Here is a 15,278-nt window from a genome sequence, read left to right on the forward strand (position 1 = left end):
ATCTCGAATTTATATATATATATTTTTTTTTATAAATAAATATATATATATATATAGAGAAATTTTATAAACTTATTAAAAAAAAGTCCAAGCCCAAGCCCAAAATTCCTCTCCTCCTTATTAAAACAAATTAAAACTTAAGCCCAAGCCCATGCCCAAGCCCAGAATTCCTTTCCTCCTTCCTTTCTGCCAAAATACTAAATCCCTAAAACTATTGTAAGCCTACTGCACTGTCGAATCCAGCTCCGTCCACATCCACTGCTCTGCTCCATCCTCCAGGTGATTCGTTGCGTTGAAGTTGTGAAGAGTCTTTTGCTCCAGCCGTTGAAGTCGTCAAGAGTCTTCTGTGTCTACTCCCGCCTCCGCGTCTGCCTCCATCCTCGGTCGCGTCCGCGTCTGCTCCAGCCTTCGCGTCCTCCCGCCTCCGTCCGCGTCTAGCCTCCGCCAGTCCGCGTCCGTCCGTCCGGCGCCATTTCATGTGAAGACACATCCGTCTCCAGCCTCAGCTCCACGTCCGTCTGCCACTTTCAGGTGAAGACATTTCCGGCTTGAACTTTGGTTAGATAATGAGTCTTTGTTTTTTTATATATTTTGATTGTTCTTGTATTGTTTTTCTTTTCAGAAAAGCAGACTTTGTGCTATTTCGAGAGGCGAGATCTATCCGTTCAACTTTTAAGATTTCAAACTTCAAACCGGTGCCGGTAAAAATTTTCTTTCATTCTCTTGTTTGGTCGTTTGATATTTTTGAAAAGTATGCTTGAAATTAGTAAATAATATGTTTGAAAAATATATTTGTGTATGTTTGATATTTGAATGTTTTGAATTTTGTTTTACATCTTTCTATCATTTAATATATTAATAAATATTTTCTTTTATTACAAATATTTGACAATGTAAGGTACTAGCACGGAAAAAGAAATAGTTACACATTTAGCAACTGTTTTAGAAGATGCAGACGATTCTGATGAAGATGGCGTGGTGACTAAGGTATGCTCAAGGATTAACATTATTTTTTTTTTATGACATTATTTGTTTATTACATTTTAAATGTAGGAATGAATACAACTAAAGATGGGATGATGTCAAGAAAGGTGAAAGATTTGATTGTGAAGTCGTTAAAGAGAGAAGGACGAGCTTTATTGAATTTTAAGTTGTAAACTTATTTGAATGTATAATAATTGACTTCCTTATTCAAACTTTATTGAATTTTAAGTTGTAAAGTTATTTAAAGGATTTGTTAGCTTTTAAATTGTCAATTAATTGTCAATTGTGTTTATTTCATAGAATAGTCTATTATTTTTTGTTCATTTGTTGTGTATTAGTCAAAATTCAAATAAAATCACTTGAATTAAAAAACGAGGAATTCGATAAACTTATTTAATGGATTTTTGTGGATTAATCAAATTTTAATTAAAAAAAATGGGGAATCCCCGCGGGGACCCTATTTCCCCAGGATGGGGGGCAATTTCCCCACGGGGTCAGGGATGCCACCCCTCCCCCCTGCCCCGGCCCCGTTGCCAACCCTATTTCAAGCTAGTTATATGCCAACAATCATAGGCTAATGGTATAGGCAATAACCTCTTCAAGCCTTAGTTAGCTACATCCCTCAGGGTTTGACATCCAGAAAGTCACGCAGCGAGCTATCAAACAAGAAGTTGTGAACTCCAGAAAGGAAAGAAAGAACTCCAGTAAAGATAGCATAGACGGGTACTGCTACTTGAAAGCCTAAGGAAAATAGCAAGACAAGGGTTCTCATTACTATGGACTCATCATCTAAGGCCTATGGTTCCTTGCTTGACTCCTCTTCTCTTAAGTCTCATTCCGTTCCTCCATCTTGTTTTGTTCTTTGGGCCGTCTCTAGCAGGTAGGAAGGAATAGAGTCAAGGGCAGCTCTTACCCTGCCAAGCCAATCTAGATGTCTTACGCATAACACAAGCTAAGCCGCTTCCAGTGAAAGCAGTAGTGAGGTAGCTCAATAAACCTAGCAAACACCGGCTAGATAAGTGGGGCAGGCAGGCTGCTAACTCAGGGGATTCTTTGTCGATAGCAATCCAAGCCAACTACCCTCACCTCAACCAATAGAAATGCTGCAAATAACTTGAGAAGTGCCTATAACACTTTTCTTTAGTTAACTCCTCGAGATATTGATACTTGACTCTATACTGCCTACTTACTTTAAACTTTAGGCGAAATACTCTACTTTACTATACGATCACTGAAAAAGAAGCGTTTTATATAGCTGTGAATCATATTCAAATATTTATTTTCTCTCACTAACGCTATAATGTATCAAATACATTATAATAATTATATCACATATAATCAAAATAACTTAATTATATCATATATAATTAAATCCCTCTATTAATTTGAACAATTTAAATTAATCCAAAAACTTATTCTCATTTAATCCTATTGAACTACCAAGGGGACCTCATGGACTTGTAGCTTGAAATTCCAACGGTACATGAATAATTAATCAAACTCTTTAATTAAACTATTCATCATCCATTAATTGTCGAGCACTCCAATAAAGACCGACAGCTGCACTCTTTGTATTATAGATATATTTTTGTGTCCATTGGATATAACCAATCAATAGTACGATGACCCTTCACAAATTGCTCGTAAGTACAGCTGGGTCAAAATTACCGTTTTGTCCTTGTAGTTACATCAAACTCCTTAAGTATCACTGATCCCTCTAATGAACAATAGATCATAGTCCAACTATGACTAAACCCCTTTCGGGCCAAGAGAGCGTGTGGTGCCACATTGTTCAAGCCCCAAGATCAACTCTTCAGGGAACAATTTATCTACTTGTCCCGACCTCGATGAGAGAGTGCATTCCTTCTTGTATAGTGTTTTCAGCTCCCTAATCAGACGAATCCCCAAAATAGTAGGCTTGTTGGGTTGGCGATCTGGCCACTTTCACCCATACAAATCAAAGGATCTGTTGAGGTTGACACCCTAAAGTCTCGTGCCCTGTAGTTTGTAAACTGTTTGTACGAACGCTTGTATTGTATAATATATGATATTTACTTCACATCTTGATTTTGCTCAGTTGTATGTTTTATTTGCTTTACCACAAACCAATAAACATAAAATTTCTTGTTATCTGTATGTAACTTAAGCATGTATGTAGTGACGTACAAGTGGATCATGTCTTGAGTGATAACCAAAATGGTTTGTAGTATATGGATATAAAAGGGAAACCTTGTCCTGGTAAGGCTACAGATGCAGCCCACTTTATGGAATTGTCACAAGTGTTGTGACTCGTGACAAATGGTCTGATCCTAATCATTCGTGTAGAGGACATGCGAATAGGGGCGTCCTATACAAAGAGTTTGTATAAGACCTGACCACGAAGTGTTAATGTCTCGTTATATAACATCGTTCATGATAGAGACTTCACTGCACTAGGATGACCTTAGGTAACATGACCTCAATCCTGAGTGAGTTTACAACAATTGTTGCACTTTACAACAATTGTAACACCTACAAAGTGGGTCATACTCGTAGTGTCACTAGGATAAGGTGCCCAACCTTATCCATCAACTACAGACCATTTAGGTTATCACTTAAACATGATCCTTCCGTATGTCTCTACATACATGTTTAAGCTACAAGATAACCTTGGATGTTAGTTTATTGGTTTATGGTAAATGCAACTAAATATGGAATAAAATATCATATATTTTATTAAAAACACAATGAGTTCGTTTAAAACATTTACAAACTATAGAACCCTACAAGATTTAGGGCATCAACCCCAACAGCTACAAGTCCTCGGCAACGGCGCCAAAAACTTTTTGGCGAGAAATTAGCCGTCAATTACTTGACGACTAAAATTAAGTGAACGCAATATGTGATGCATGTTCTTAATGTATGCGTTGATTATCATGCATCGGTGGTCATGCGTTAGACTTACAATATGCGTTAATAAATGTATACGATGACCATGCGTTCCTGTCACAAGTTTTCTTGCGCTCATGCCAAGTATAATGTGAACGCAAGTTTCCCGGATGATCCAAGGTCGAATTCAGGGACTTGTAGCTAGAAGTATGCGGTGATGTATATGCGGCGGTTGAATAAAAGATTGATGGGAGGGTTCTAAGCTACACTACTCCTACTCCTAACTAACAGACAATGCAATGAGAATATGAATGAGAGGTAGAGACACGACAACTGTTGGCGCGTAGTAAATGGATGGAAAATAGATAAAATGTGAGGATGTCTTCATCGCAACCCTTAAGCGTGATGGCAAGGGCAACTTCAGCCAACGCAAGCTATGCGATCATGCTACAGACATTAAAGCCTAAATCTAGGACATATGCGATGTGTATGCAAAAGGGTTGAGATGACCGCATACCACCACCGTATCCTACTTCTTCGACGCATGCAATATCCTCTCCGTAGGGTGCATATGCTATGTGATAGCAAACGGAGCTTATTCCTAAGTTCCCCATTCTTGCTTATGCGTTCCAATTCGCTCTCTTGAGACTTAGATTTGGTATTTAGACTACTCTTCCAAGTATACCTAAATGATGAATGATGCACTCATAAGACAAGGTAACCGCATGAACTTGGCTAACGTAAGATTATTCCTATCTTTAGTGAATACTTGCTTACATTGCTTAATGCGACCAACCACTTACCTTCCCGGCAGTTAGTTGTTGCTGACTTTACTCATAAAAAAATGTTGCATTAGCCTATAGACAGGCGTTGCTACAACTTCACACTAAGCAAATAAGGTTTTCTCACACACTCGCACAACGCACACCTTCCGGTGGTTTACTACATGCTTCATATCTCTAATCCACACGACTAAGTATGTGATACTCAAGCAATCTCACTAAGTGATGCAATGAATGTTAAAGATGCTAAGTAAAGGAGGATGGAGATGGAATCGTAGGAAACACAGAAATGCATTGAACACACAATGTATTAATTTCTTAATCCAAAATTTAATACAATACAATATAAGAAAAGACGAGAGAATGAAATGACCAACTGGAAGCAATGACTTGCTTCCAGCAGATATGTGTCAAGGTTACCGGTGGTGCCATGAAAGGGCGGTGGAGCTGACTCTCTCGAGATCTAACTCCGGCGAAGGCTCCAGTCATCACTCGGAATGGAGGAAAGAGATGAAGAACTCTCAAGCTTTCTTCTCACGCATTTTTCGGGATCATAAGGATCCAGCTGAAGACCGAAACTTGGATGATCTGAAGTTATGCTCAGCGGCTTCTATTTATAGAGCTTGATCGCCGATAGAATTAATGGACTTGCTCTGATTTTGACATTCGCGGCGTGATGGTCCTTTTTTGAATCTCTGCTGCTAACGGCATGGTAGGTGAAATATCCACATCATCTTTTGATTTTTTCGAGATATGCGTTGATGCCTCCATTCCACCAATCTTGCGTTGATCCCTCTATTATGCGTTATCGTGTAGCCGCAATCGTACAGTGACCACGTTTGCTTAATACCGCAACTTCTACACGATGACCGCAATCGCTTGACGATCGCAACTTCTATGCGATGGATGCATGCGGTTAATCACCGCAACACCCATGCATTAATCGCATGTGTTCGCCTTTACGATGGAGAGTTTCTCCGCATGCGGTCGTCTATGCAGTAGTCTGGCTTTCGCGTTTGTGTCCACTTCATGCATTAGCTACAAAAATAAACAATTGAATGCATAATAACACATAATAATGGGTTAGCCGAGATTCTCAATATTGAATGCCGCAAACTCATTTTCTCATAAATTCCTAACATAATTGTCGCATATTCTACTTAATAACCCTCATAATTCTAAATAAAAGGCCTAAGATGACATGCATTTCTGCATGTCATCACCTGACTCTCCAATTGACAAAGTCGATGATGAAGATCTTAGCTTCTTTTTAGAAGGCAATGATGCATCCTGGATTTCGTTATGTGTATCAATTACACATTGCGAAAGTCATGGAATACACACTGAGAATATGTACCAACAGTACAGTCCAACAAATCAACTCATTCCAACTAGTCAAAACTTAGGATATGCAACATTCTAACACATAATATTCCTACTATGTCTTCAATGGATTATCATATCGAGCCATATAAATTGGAGGAAAATCAAAGTAAAGCTTGGTTTGGTTACAACAATGAACCCTGATGTACTCCACAGTTCAATACTTCAATACTGACCATGGATACAGACAATCTTTAGCACCACAAACTTCTCCAACACTTACATTCATGTTCCAACCCCACTACTCTTATCCCACAAGTTGTGATGCCTTCGGTTCAAATGCATTCCAGCGTTCCAATCCAACCATTCGTAAATATACCCTGACCATCAGAGGGCTCATCGCATGACAACACAATACCTTATGACTGTCTGAATGATGAGAATATAAAGATTAGCCAGATTTTCTTTTCAAAATATGATTTGTCAGTTAAATTTTTAATACTTGTAATAAAAAAAAACTTTGACTACCGTGTATAGAAGTCAATGAAGAGCTTGCTAACTGTATGGTATTCAGTGGAGGAATACAAGTGGAGGTTTCGTGCAAAAAATTTGAAAGAAAGTGATTTCTTCAAAGTGAAAAAATATCCAAGTGAACATACATGTTCTCTTAAAATGAGAATAGGTAATCATCAAAAAACAAAAAGTTAGGTTATTGGACACTTAATCAAGCCCAAATACGAACAAGTTGGTCGAACATGCTGACCGAGGGATATCATTAAGGATGTCCAGCGAGATTTTGGAATGAATATAAGCTACGGACAGGCTTATCGTGCTAGAGAGTATGGATTGATGTTTGCACGAGGGTCACCAGAAGGATCAGCTATTGTTAGGGCATATAGAAAGGCACTTAAGATTGCAAATCTCGGTACGATCTTCGAGGTTGAAATTGAGTACGTACATTACTTTAAGTATGTCTTTATGACACTTGGTCCGTGTATTAGGGGTTTCTTGAACTGTATACCCCAGTAATCATTATTGATGGGACACATCTGTACGAGAAATATAAAGGTATGTTGTTAATAGCGACCTGCATTGATGACAATAACAACATATATCCTATCACCTTCAATATTGTAGACAGTGAGAACGATACATCATGGAATTGGTTCATGACTCATTTGAAGACTTCGATAGGATATATTCTAAATTTAGTGATTATATTAAATTGTCACATCTCAATTACGAAGGTTATCTCAAGTATATTCCCTAATGCATTCCATGCCCTATGTATATATCATTTTCGTAAAAATTTGGTGGGCAGATTTAAGAATAAAGACATAATTCCTCACTTTTACCTAGCAGTGAAAGCTTATAGAATGTCTGAGTTTCAGATGTCTTGGACTAAGCTCCATCAATATCCTGGGGTGACGACCTATCTTGAAGAGAATGGATTACAACGATGGGCAAGAGTTTATCAAGTCCATTGTAGGTATTACAAATATTGTAGAATGTCTCAATGGAGTGTTGAAAGATGCACGAGAACTACCAATCATGAAGCTATTGGAGCATATTTGTGAGTGGCTGCAACATTGGTTCTATGTCTGATGTACATATGCAGTGGCATGCACAAATGTTGTAAGTAATTACATAATGAGTATTCTTAAGGAATCAGAACTAATGTCTAGAACATATCGTGTTTCTCTGGTGAACATGCATATAATTAATGTGGACGATGAATATTTAGGAGAGTTGGTTGATCTTCGTTCACGTACATGTACTTGCATGGAGTTTAATTGCATAGAGATCCCATGCTCCAATGCAATATCTGCGGCAACTCTTAGAAACATTAGTGTTCAAACATTATGTGAAAAATGATGTGCAGTTGAATGTGTGCTTACTGCTTATGTAGAACCGATCTTCCTTGTTGGACATAGACAAGAATGGAGTCAAAGATCTGATTTTGAAGACTTCGAACTTCTACCACCATGAAAGGTACCGAGTGTGGGTCGACGTCAAACCGTTAGGATACCTTCTATTGGAGAGAAGCCACGACAAATCTACAGATGTACACGATGTGGTCAGAGAGGACATAACAAGAAAACGTGCAGACATACATTAATAACACCTGGCACTAGCCCATCAGGCTCGATTTTATATGTAATTTATGGGCGATCATTTACTTGTATATATGCGATTATGTACTTATTTCTATAAGTTCGTTTACTCTTTTTTTTTTTCTTTTTATGAACGATCATTGACTTATATATATGTGATAGTTGACTTATATATATGCGATCATTCACTTATATATATTTGAACGTTTACTTATATATATGTTATCGTTTACTTATATATGCGATCGTTTACTTATATATATGTGATCATTTAGTTATTTATAATCGATCATTTAGTATTATATAAATGATCTCTTAGTATTATATAGACGATCATTTATTTATTTCTGTACGATCGTTTATTCATATTTTTTTTGTTCTTTGTGGTATTTTTTTTAATATTATTCGGTTCAACATAGATATACAGTGCAAATTCACTTCAAGGAATTCAAGTATAGATTACCAAACATATTGATTAGGCCACAATTGAGCACTGTATTGTTTCCTAAACAATTCCATATTGCTGAAGGAACTCATTTTAAAGAGATCTATGAGTGGAAGTGGATTGTTCAAATTCCATTTAGATTGAAAACACAAATTTACAGTAAACATACAATTTATGCATTCTAATTAAAATTATAACATACTTTTTAAACAAGAAATAGGGTTCAAGAGATTATACTTTTGAAGAACACTTCTTTTCGTAAACCCCTTGAACTATCACGAACTTTAACACAACAGAAAATTTGAAGACTTTCTTCAAGAATTTCACGAACCAAAATTGAAGACATGACCACTTGGAACCCTTTGGTAAACGATCACACATTTTTTTTTTGTAAACGATCGTTTATGTTTCTCTGATCGATCGTATAAAGAATACTAAACGCTAACTTAGAATTATCTAAGCGATCTCTTAAGAACAAATACATGATCATTTAACAAAAGTTGATAGATCGTTTAACAAATGGTAGGCGTGAACCCTTTGCAAACCCTAAACGACCTGGGAGAATGGTAAGCAAATATCAACTTGCATTCAAAGAAAGAGTCACATACCTTCCAGAGATCGATGGTGGTGAAAATGTGTACAAACGATCGGCGAGAAGGCGGCCAAGCGCTCGGATGAGATGGAAGACGACGAATCGGTACAAGAGCAAAAAGAGAGAAAATGGGAGCGAAAATTGCACGGTGAGAGAAGATGTAAGCAAAAAAGTGGAGTGAACAATGCTTCGTAGCATGGTTTGAAGAGTTTTTCAAATTGGGGTAAAATTGGTATTTCACAAGGCCAAAAGGTCAATCATGGATAAGTTTTTAGAAAGAGATCATCCATAAAAAAGTTTTTACTTTTTGGGTTATTTTACGAAATTATTCAATAGACTTCTATCACAATAAAAGTATTAGAAATCTATCAATGATGCTCGTCTTTCATTAATAAACTATGTGTATTGTGATAAATGTCTATTGGTATTAGACTTCTACCACAACACAAACATTAGTAGTCTATCATTTGTTCGGTAACACAAGTAAAAAAAGAAAAAAAGAAAAAAAAAGCATCTAAACATGATAATGGAACATTCAAAATAAATAAGAAAGAGAAAAACTTAGGTCCTCCCTTGGATGCACCTATCTTGGTGCATCCTAAGTATAGTCTAATAAAATACTGCTACATGGTAGTTTTTTTAAATAATATTTTTTTTTTCTAATTTATTTTCTGTATAGTAAAAAAGTAGGTAGCATATGAGTTAGAAAAATATTCATTGCTCAATAAGAAAAATATTCAGCGATACAAGTTCACAAAACTGTTGAAAATTGACACACCCAATAAAAATCAAAAGTTTAAGAAATAATAGTAACCTATATACTTATATGAGTTACAAATATGCAAGAAAATAGGAAATAAACGAGGGTTGTTGAACCAATGAACATGCAAGAAATTTTGAAGAAAAAATAGATATACAAGAAGAAATGACTTGGTAATTATTTTAAAAAAAAACGTGTGAAATTGAGTTTGTTTTTCATTGTTAAAAAAATGATTTATTCTCTTTTTGGGAAGCTAACTCAAACAAAGTATTGATTCAAACCATTAATTTTGAAAGATTTGAAATGCAGACACCATATTATTATTATTATTATTATTATTATTATTATTATTATTATTATTATTATTATTATTATTATTATTATTATTATTATTCAACCAAACATGTTAATTAAATAATAATAGTAATAAAACAAAACTAATTATTATGTTTTTTTTTTCCATTTGTGAAATATGGATTACTGCTGTGAAATAAGAACAATGCATAAACAAACCAAGAAGGAAAGAAGCGAAGTAAAAAATAAATTGGAGAGAACAAATATTGAACTCAATTGTGTTGTGTCTTACAAAGGTACCAGACACCAGTATTTAGACGACATAGAATGGTATATGTTACAACATAGAATTCAATGAATGGTGCATATTACAACATGAAATTCAATGTGACATTTGTGATATTTGATAACCTATGTAGGTTATGGATATATAAACTAAATAGTATATTATAATATATATTACTTTTGTAATACTCAACCTCAAATATCCATATTATATAAAATGAATTCCTTGTTAAAACCTTACTAGGGAAAACCCCACTGAAAAAAAATTCTAGTGAAGGGAAAAGAGTATATTATTTTATATACTTTAGTGACTGACTCATTAAAAACATTGTTGTGAAAACCCAATGAAAAAAAACCATAGTCAGGGGGGAAAGTGCAGTATTTCTATTCCTCCTCATGAATGCATCACTTGAGTTCTCTAAGTCGTCGCATTCCAATGTAGTGCACCAATCTTTTGAATGTTGATGTAGGTAATGTCTCTGTAAGTAAGTCCGTCAAGTTGTCTTTTGAAGAAATTTGTTGAACATTAATGTCACCATTTTCTCCAAGGTCATGCATATAGAAGAGTTTTGGTGAGATATACTTTGTTCTATCTTATTTTATATACCCACATTTGATTTTAGCTACACATGCAGTATTGTCTTCAAATAATCTCGTTGGTAAATTTTTACCAGAAGGCAAGCCACATGTTCCACGAATGTGATGAGTTATTGACCTCAACCACAAACATTCCCTTCTAACTTCATGAATTGCAAGAATTTCTACATGATTTGAGGAAGTGGTTGTGATGGTTTGCTTTATAAATCACCTAGATATAATAGTTCCTCCACACGTAAATAGATAACCTATTTGAGATCATGCTTTAGGTGGATCAGATAAATATCCAACATCTGCATAACCAATAGATCAAAGTTTTATTTGTTTGAATAAAACAAATTCATATCAATCGTTCTTCGAACATAATGAAGTACATGCTTAACTCCGTTTCAATGACTTTTTGTTGGAGAAGAACTGTATCTTGCTAATAAATTTACTGAGGATGCAATATCCGATCTTGTATTGTTAGCAAGATACATTTAGTGCATCTATTGCACTAAGATATGGTACTTCAGAACCAAGTAGTTCTTCATTATCTTATCGAGGTTAAAAGATATCATTTTTCTCATCAAGTGATCGAACTACCATCGGAATGTTCAATGAGCATGCTTTGCCCATGTAAAAACTTTCTAAAATTTTTTTTGTATATATCGATTGATGAATAAAATTCCATCAGCTAAATGCTCAATTTGCAAGCCAAGGCAAAATTTTGTGTTGCCAAAATCTTTCATCTCAAATTCTAGAGATATTCCATTGCCTTTGAAAGCCCTCTAGGAATACCAATTATGTTTAAATCATCAACATATATAGTTATAATAGAAAATCCTAACTGTGATTTTTTAATAAATACACATAGATAAATTGGATTATTTTGATAACCTTTTTTTCAATAAATATTCACTTAGATGATTGTGCACATTCGTCCTGATTGTTTCAATCCATATAATGATCTCTGTAATTTGATCAAATATAATTCTCTAGAATTTGAATTACATGATTCAAGCGTCTTAAATCCTTTAGGGATTTTCATGTAGATTTTATTTTCCAGAGACCATATCGATATGTTATGAAAACATCCATAAGCTGCATATCAAGCTTTTCATTTACAGTCACGCTAATTAAATATCTTAATGTAATAACATCCACCATAGGAGAATATGTTTTCTCATAATCAATGCCTGGTCTTTGAGAAAATCTTTGTGCAATAAGTCGTGCTTTATATCTTGTTACTTCATTATTTTCATTTCTTGTACGTACATACTCATTTGTATCCCACGAGTTTTACACCTTCAGGTGTATAGATTATAGGTCCAAAAACCTCATGTTTTGAAAGTGATTTTAGTTTTGCTTGGATAGCTTCTTTCTACTTGAACCAATCATTTCTATGACGACATTTTTCAATAGATCTAGATTTAGAAACCTCATTTTCATGAATGATATGATATCATGAGCAACATTATAAGAAAACATGTTGTCTATAATTACATCAGTTCTATTCCATTTTTTTCCTATCATGACATAATTTGTCAAGATCACATTGTTATCTTCATGTATTTGAGTCTCTGCAACATTTTTATCATTAGTCATGTCCAGGGTTTCTTATTGAATGTTCCATTTTCAAATGAGTCATTTCGACTATCGATTACTTTTCTTTTTTGAGGATTTGTATCCTTTGAACCTATTGGTCTATCACGCTTCTGGTGCACCACTGACCCGTTAGTTGTAACAACTTGTTGAGTTAGGATTTCAATTCTATATGGAGCATTTGCATTTGGAATATATAACTTAGTCACTTTCTTAGCATTTGTAGATGCATCTTCCATTTAGTTTACTATGCTTTGTAAATGAATTATTCTTTGAACTGACAGTTCGCATTAATCTGTACGAGGATCTAAATGAGACAATAACGATGCATTTTAGGCAATTTCATTTTCCAACTTCTTAATTCCTCCCCCTAATGTTGGAAAAGTTGTCTCATTAAAATGAAAATTAGCAAATGATGCAGTAAATACATCACTCATCAAGGGGTTCAAGATATCTAATAATTGATGGGGAATCAAATCCGACATTTATTCCTAACATCCTTTGAGGTCTCATTTTAGTACGTTGTGATGAAGCAATTAGAACATATATTGCACAACCAAAAATTCGCAAATGGAAAATATTTGGCTCCTGACCATAAGCTAATTGTACTGTGGAGTACTTATGTAAGATGTCGGTCTTATGCGTATAAGTGACGTTGCATGCAAAATAGCATGATCCATATAGATATTGAAAGTTTTGCTCTCATAAGTAGTGGTCTAGTAATTAATTGTAAATGTTTGATAAATGATTCTGTTAAATCATTTGGTGTATGACCATGAGCTACAAGATGTTCAACATTTATCCCAATTGACATGCAGTAATTATTAAATGCTTGGGATGTAAATTCACCAGGGTTATTAAGTCAAATGTTTTTGATTGTATAATCAGGAACGGTGCTCTTAATTTGGTTATTTGAGCAAGTAATCTTGCAAATGCAAGGTTTCAACTTGATAATAAACATACATGTGACCATCTACTAGATGTGCCAATTAAAACCATGAAGTATCTAAATGGTCCGCTTGGTGGATTAATAGGTTCAGATATGTCACCATGAATTTGTTCTAAAAATGTTGATGACTCAATACCCACTTTAGCTGGTGATGTTCTAATAATCAATTTTTCTTGAGAGTAAGCAACACATGATAATTCATTACATTTGAAGAATTTTATGGTTCTTTAATGGATATCTATGAGAATTTTCAATAATTCTTCTCATCATTATTGACCCAGGATGACCGAATCGGTCATGTAAACATTGAACATATCTAGATTCATGAACGTCAGGCTCATCGTTTCATATGTTTCAATTACTCATATATGAGTATAATATAGTCCAGAAGAAAAAGCAGGCAATGTTTCTAATATACCTTTCTACGTGAAATAATAGATGTAATATAGAGATATTCTATATTATTCTTATTGTTGGTTCTAACATGATAACCATTTTCACATATATCTTTGAAACTCTATAGATTTATTTTTTACTTACTAGAGAACAAAGCATTTTTAACAGTGAATTTTGTTCCTCTAGGTAAAATAAGGCTTGCTCTTCCAAAACCTCTAATCCAGTTTGCAGAAGCTGATATTGTATTGACATTTGCTTCAAGCATTGTCAATTTAGAAAAATATTTTTTACTTTTAAGTATTATGTACTTAGTTGCACTATCTACCAAGCATAAGTCTTCATTTTTTATCTTTGAGTCAACCAAAATATGAGAAATATCCATGATTCTTCATTATAAAAAAAAACGATTACAATAAGTCTCAAATCAAAATTAACTTGTAAATACAAAAAGAACCAAAACTAAAACATAAATTAATATTATTTTTAGACATTATCAAAATTAAAAGGAAGTATTTACTACTCTTTAAATGTCATCATTTTTCTCTTCAGAAGACTCAAAGAAATCAGCAACATCCAAACGTGTCATGTTTGAAGGGTCAAATACATCATCTTGATATGTAAAGTTTGCTTCCACATTTTTTCCTTTCTCCTTCAATGAGGATTGATAAAGATCAACTAAGTGCTTGGACATACAACAGGTAAGAGACCAATGTCCCTTCATACCACATCGAAAGTTGATTTTCAATACTTTTAGAGCTCTTATTTTGTGGAGCTTGCTTTCCCTCTGTGATCATCAGTATTTGTGGTTTTCTTGAAATCTGAATGATTATTACCACGAAAAGAATAATTATTTCTTCCTCTACCATGGTCACGACCTTGACCACAACCATGACCATGACCTCGATTTCAACCATGATTATTTGAAATTACAACATTCGTTTCAGGAAATATTGTTGCTCTAGTTGATCGAGATTCATGGTTTTTCATTAATAGCTCATTGTTTTGTTCAGCCACGAGAAGACATGATATAAGTTTATAATGCTTTTTAAAACCTCTTTCTCGATACTGATGCTGCATGAGCATATTTGAGACATGGAATGTTGAAAACATCTTCTCTAACATATCTTCATCAATAATTTTTTCTCTACATAACAAAAATTTTGAACTAATTTTAAATAATGCAGAATTGTACACTTACTGGTTTAAAATCTTGCAACCTTTGGTGCATCAATCATAATGAGCTTTAGGAAGATTTTTTTTTTTTTTATGATCGTACATTTCTTTTTAATTTTGCCATAGGACATG

The 15,278-nt window shown here is 34.5% G+C and overlaps 1 long non-coding RNA gene across 2 annotated transcripts; it reads left to right on the forward strand.

The window, feature by feature from the left end:
- Positions 1–193: 193 nt before the first annotated feature.
- On the forward strand, positions 194–1,206 carry LOC120076753. Of its 2 annotated transcripts, XR_005481635.1 has the most exons (4): positions 194–531; positions 623–701; positions 899–987; positions 1,054–1,206. It is a non-coding gene; the product is annotated as an uncharacterized LOC120076753 (long non-coding RNA). The 2 variants fall into 2 exon arrangements; XR_005481634.1 differs by having other exon boundaries at positions 899–1,206.
- The last annotated feature ends 14,072 nt before the right edge of the window (positions 1,207–15,278 follow it).

This window comes from Benincasa hispida, chromosome 4, assembly GCF_009727055.1.
Source record: "Benincasa hispida cultivar B227 chromosome 4, ASM972705v1, whole genome shotgun sequence".
In the NCBI taxonomy this organism is placed as follows: Eukaryota; Viridiplantae; Streptophyta; class Magnoliopsida; order Cucurbitales; family Cucurbitaceae; genus Benincasa; species Benincasa hispida.